The sequence below is a fragment of the Protopterus annectens genome, chromosome 1.part0 (genome assembly GCF_019279795.1).
Source record: "Protopterus annectens isolate FY-2018-M chromosome 1.part0, PAN1.0, whole genome shotgun sequence".
NCBI classification, from domain to species: Eukaryota; Metazoa; Chordata; order Ceratodontiformes; family Protopteridae; genus Protopterus; species Protopterus annectens.
This window is the reverse complement of record NC_056725.1, coordinates 294,111,719-294,118,041: the sequence shown is the minus strand read 5'-3', so window position 1 is coordinate 294,118,041 and position 6,323 is coordinate 294,111,719. Positions and strand designations below refer to the sequence as shown.

General features: G+C 39.6%; 1 non-coding gene across 1 annotated transcript; it reads right to left on the bottom strand.

Moving 5' to 3' along the window:
* Positions 1-5,844: 5,844 nt before the first annotated feature.
* LOC122802198 lies at positions 5,845-5,951 on the bottom strand. Its single transcript, XR_006364899.1, has one exon. It is a non-coding gene; the product is annotated as a U6 spliceosomal RNA (small nuclear RNA).
* Between the last annotated feature and the right edge of the window lie 372 nt (positions 5,952-6,323).

Below are 6,323 nucleotides of genomic sequence, written 5' to 3'. Positions count from 1 at the left end.
TTGATGAAGCCGAACTGTGTGGAGTCCAGCGACTGGAGGTTCCCAATCTCTCCATTTATGAGTTCCATAATGATTCGCTCCATAGCCTTACAGATCAGACTGGTCAGGCTTATTGGTCAGTAGTTCCCAGGGTCAGTTGTGGCCCCACCCTTGTGTAGTGGGACCACCATTGCCATGCGCCATTCTATGGGCACATATCCTGTGGAGAGGCTGAGACTGAACAGGGTATTAAGATGCGGGGTTAATTCCTTTTGGAGCTCGTGTATGACACAGCCTGGGACACCATCTGGTCCGATGGAGGCAGTGTTTTTAGCTTTAGATAGAGCCTTGTTAACCAACATATCAGTATTAATTGGACTTACACAATCCCCTAGAATGGTAATAGGCCCTGTAGGTGGTGGGGGGGGGAAGAAATTTGCATTGAAACTGTCAGCCAAGATGCTGGCAATGTCAGAAGGGTCAGTGTATTTTGTTCCATTTTGTACTAGCTCAGAACAGACCTGAGCATTGCCATTTAGGTTTTCGACGTAGCCATAGAAGGCCTGATGGTTATCCTTGGCATCCTTGGCAACTTTCTTTTCAAAATTAGCTTTAGTTGACTTGATGAGGGCCCTCAATTTCTTACTAATGCTGATCAGGGATGATTTTTCTACTTGAGATTTGGCCTTTTTTTGTATAAGTCTCCTCCTTTTATTGTAAAGTTTGCTTATGGCCGGGGTCCACCAGACTAGTTTCTTCTTGCTTGAGGAAGGAGTCTTGGTTTTATTTGGGATAGCATGATCCATGCAATCCTGAATATGCATATAGAGTGCCTTGGTGTAGGATTCTGCATCCTGGATATCATTATCCTTCTGCAAGGGAATAGTGAAGCTATAAGGTAGCTATCACTGTCACCAGAACCCCTTATCAGCTACTTTAAAGCCCTTAACAAAGGATGTCCAATTTTACTGTGTAATATTAATACTAATACAAATGGTAGTTTGACCAAGGCTCTGAGGAGTGGTCCACACAGTGTCGCTAAATAAATATGCAAGTACTCTCAAAACTTAAATATCTCTACACAAATTAGCAACAACGGAAGTTTTAAATATACTTAATATTACATAATAAACGAAGAAGACAATACTAAATATAAATTTACAGTGACATCAGAGTTCAAAACCACAGGACATATTTAAAACAACAATGCAGGACAGTCTCAAACAAAAAAAAAAAAAAGAAAGATATCTAAACTAAGCTTTACTATATTCCTGACTATATCTAAGAGAATTACTAGTCCCGATTTAACTTAATTATAAAGCAAGGCAGATGTGTGGTGAATGGGTCTTCTTGTTGCCAGGTCCAAGGCAGAATACCGAATGCTCTGTCTCACTAAGAGACTTCTCAAATTAATATCTCAAATATGACTGCTGAGATAACTTGCAGAATGACATCACTTCTTGTCATCTGACATCTAGTACCCCAGGCCAAAACAACCACTGATGGCAGCTGGTAGCATTTAGCATCTACCTGTAAAATACATAGATAAGGGCTTTTCCTCAGATCTCTGGCAGATGCTGGAAGTCATAAAACAATTACATTCCTTCATGCTTTCAAGACTAGTAATTAGTTCAACCTAAAGATAATGCAGAAAGTTTCCTAGTACAGACATTGTGTCTCTTGCTGCATTGAAAACTGAAAGATACCATCTTTAATGGCCTAGCCATAAAATAATTTGATTTTAGTTATTTTTCTAAATTTTCTGGACTGAAGTTAACCTCCTGCATTCCAGTTTCCACTGTTAAAATATATAGCTTTAAACAGTTAAAATAATGCATGTACATTTCTGTTCTATTCCAGTAGAGCACACTGTGCATCCATTTTAAGCAGAAGCATTTTATAAAATACATTTTCAACACAAGTCTGTACAAACCAGTTTGATATACACCTGACATACAGTTCTAATACAGTTGTAACACAAGCATCTCATATAAATCATGTTGACATTTCACAGATGACATATAATTATTTACAAAATTCAAGCTAGCTGTGCTGGCAGTGCCTTCTTAAATCATATCTACATATTTAATTTATGTTTTATGTCTCAATCAAGGGAGATATAATGTTACATAATAAATCTATATTGTCACGAAGTTTTAAAATTATGGCAAAGATGTGTCTAGTTATGCCATTTTTTAACTGATCAGTTGTGTGTATGTGTGTGTGTGTGTGTGTGTGTGTGTGCATGTGTGTGCATGTGTGCGTGTGTGCGTGTGTGCATGTGTGTAAATTCATCAGGATTATTCACAAAGACCTTTTCTAGCAGAAGTGCTATGAGCATGAACTCGTACAGATTTTATAAAGTGTAAGTGTAATAAATTCTATTCTTCTTTAAGACCGTGGTATCATGTAGAATTCATTTTTTTTTTTAAATTTTCACTTGTCATGGTCCTAATAATACACAAACATCCAAAGACATTTGATGACCTTTTTTGTAATTAAAAGAATAACAAACATCAAACTTTATTGAGGCACACAGAATCCAAAATTGCAACAAATAAAATAAGCAGCATCCCCACTTGCTCATTTATCCTAATAATCATGAAGGCAGCGTCCTCCCTCACCTTAAAATAATCATCAATTTCATATTTCCATTCCAAGTCATAGAAATCCTGAAGTCAGCATCCCCGCTCACCTTAATATCGTCATCAATTCCATAGCTCCATTCCACATCATCCACCATCAAATCACCATCTCAATTCCAACCTTGCTGAGGGGGACATAAGAGGGTCAAACCTGACCCTCTTCTCCGCCCCCCAAGCCATCACAAATGGGAGGGCTGGGAGGGCAACAAGACCACACCAGATTGTGCTTACTCATACCAACTTCCCCTACAAAACCCCCTTAAGACACATCCCTTATCCTTACCTCACTTCCTCTCAGCTCCCACATTAATTAACTCTTCCCTACCCACTCCCTACCCACTCAGACCAAACCTACCTATCACCCTAATACCAACCCCCCCACTTTACCCATCCAAGGTCGTCCCATGACAAATTCGTCTGTTCCAAACTTCACTTGCCACGGTCCTAATAATACACAAACATCCAAAGACATTTGACGACCTTTTTTGTAATTAAAAGAATAACAAACATCAAACTTTATTGAGGCACACAGAATCCAAAATTGCAACGAATAAAATAGTAAACATAAGGGCAGCGCACCCGCTCACTATGAATAAGCAGCACCCCCACTTGCTCACTTATCCTAATAATCATGAAGGCAGCGTCCTCACTCACCTTAAAATAGTCATCAGTTTCATATTTCCATTCCAAGTCATAGAAATCCTGAAGGCAGCATCCCCGCTCACCTTAATATCGTCATCAATTCCATAGTTCCATTCCACGTCATCCACCATCAAATCACCATCTCAATTCCAACCTTGCTGAGGGGGACAGAAGAGGGTCAAACCTGACCCTCTTCTCCACTCACCAGCCCAAAGGGCTGTTCTCCCTCAGACCATACCACCTTCCAATAAATCCTCCACCTTCAAACCCAGTTAAGGTGAAATAAATCCAGCCCAAATTCATTAAAATTAAATCCATCCGACCTGCACCATACAGGAACCCTGCTTTCAAACTCCACAAGGCCGTATCGTATGCACCCCAAATGCCTTCAAAATTAACCAACATGAAAGTAACATACCTCTGAACTCTCTCCACCACTACCAAATTCCTTGCCCCTCTCCACACCAACTGGGGAGTAATCTCAGACCCTCTTAAAACCCAAGGATGAATACATCCTCCTCAAGGCTAACCTCTTCACAAATGTAATAAACAACTCCAAACGTCATTCTGTTGCCTCTCTTGGCTGCACGCCTAGCTACACAAAATGCAAAAATTTGACCCAAGATGATGATCTTTCCAATCACCATAACTCAGCACCAATTACCTGTAGCCTCATTGTGCCACTCCACCAATCAGAACTTCCAGCCCATCAGCATCCATTATCTTAGATCCACTTCTTCCAAGCCAGTAGGATGCCCACAGCACTCATCCATGTAGCAAATCAGACATCCGGTTAAAACATCTCCTGCAACCAATGTATTCAAAACAGGACGAACAGCCACCATGACAACCATCACCTTCCAACTCCATGTCCTTCCAGCCCTGACTGCTTACATCTGTCAAAGAAAGAACAGTGTAAATTCACAATACTCACCCAAACATTCTTAAGACATGAAGCCATATCAAAAGTGCCCTTCTCCTCGAACTGCCCCCGATTACTCTGACCTATCTCTCTCACCTCAGCTCAACTAGATCATATAAACTGCAAATAAAATATAAAACAACATTTCTTTTTCTGAGGAATATTGTTTTCACTACTCACCAATATTATTCTTGCATTTCTTTTACCAATAACTACATTAAATGATGAGACATCATTTTAGAAAATATTTTAAAATTTGTTTTACCTGCACAAACTCCTTTCACAACCAAACAAAGAACCACCAACAAAAGCAATCCCACAATACGCACCAAAGTAAAATGATACCCCCTGAAGATGTTGCAAGTAATTACTGTGGCAGGATAATCAAAGACAATTACCTTACCTGCGTCCCCTACTTATTTCCATATGAAACAATCTAATAGTCTTCTGTACATGTATGTTACCAGCAACGCAAAAAATATCCGCACAGGTCCCCGTAAAATGTGATAATGGCTGTTTAACTCACAGTTGCCATATGCAGTAGAAAAAGACAAATTCTATGTACTCTCTTGCAATTTAATTTACCAATGCAGTCTGTATGCCAGCTAGCATGCAATCAGAAAACTCCCCACAAAACCTCAACATCCTCCACTGAACCATTCATCCAGTCCTATACCCAGAAACATAACACCCCACTCCCATGCCCCGAAAAGATAATCCAATGCACGTTACCATAATTCCGCACTTTATAACCACTCCACCTTCCCTTGAACAATGCCATGCCTACTTCACCCTGCCTGTAAATTAAAAGAAGTCACCTTTCAGCACCCTGCTACAAATCTGACATGTGAAATTAAATACTTACCGAACTAGGCTTAAAAACCAACACCGCTCAGGAGCGCTTACCAATCCACCAACTGATTGTCCTCGATGCATCCCATCTGCAAATAAAAGACATAATAAGCACTGTACACATTAACCCCTTAACAATAAACAATACTAGGTGCCACCTTGCTCATGAATTTGACGTCTTTTGTCCTAATGACTCCCCAAAATACATTATGAGGGCTACCAGAGTATGTCCAAGCATAATCCCATTTAAGAAACCTCGTTGATGAAAGCTTCCAATGACAAAGCCTTTAAAGGCTGGTCACCCCCTCCATTCTAATGTTATAACCAGTTGGTTGATATTTAGAAAAACTCATAGCTGAATTTACCCATACCCCGGTCCTTACATGAGTCTGCAGTTTCATTTACTGTGTGCTGTATTAACTAATCACCTTCCTTTATGTCTATCTAACCACATATGCTTAGTTTTGGTGTATTTATCAGCATGTTATTCTCCTGTGCCCAAAAGGTCAATTTAGTCATGTTAATTTGCAGCCAAACCTTATCTGAAAACATGTAATCAGCTTACCCAATTTCAGGCCATCCAATATAGACTGTAGAACACCTCAGATGAAAATTAAATGAAATCTAAACAAAAGGCTAGGACAAAGCCCTGTGGGATACACTGATTGAAACCAAGGCTTTCACCTATCCAGTAACTGTATGCTACTTGCCATGCCCTATATGTCAGCCATGCAGCTATCCATCTTATCAAGAGTACATCCATACCTAGTTGTACTATTTACTGAGCAATGTCATGAGTATAATTAAAATATGGAATGCTTCATGAATTTGCGTGTCATCCTTGCACAGGGGCCATGATAATTTTCTCTGTATCATTCCAATTTTAGTATATGTGCTGCTGAAGCAAGCACATTAAGCATCTCTCAAGAAAAGAACAAACCGACTAGCCCCTACCCCAACATGGACGCCTCACACTCCTTATGAAGTAGCAGATAAAATACCTCCAGCCATCACTGCACATGCCCAGCTGTAGCATTAAGATATTTCTCAGCCCGCAAAAATGAGTTGACAGTTCTAAGCCAAATCCATATTAGGACTGCCAATGTCCTACCCCAGTTTACCACTATAAATACCTGCATTAATCATTGCTCTAATGTCTCCCTAGACAAAGAAGCAATAAAATCACCTTTAAAACGCATATGTATAGTTTAACGATAAAAAAAAAAAAAAAAAAAAAAAAAAAATACCTTGATTATTCTGTGCAGTTCTGGAGACACTGATTT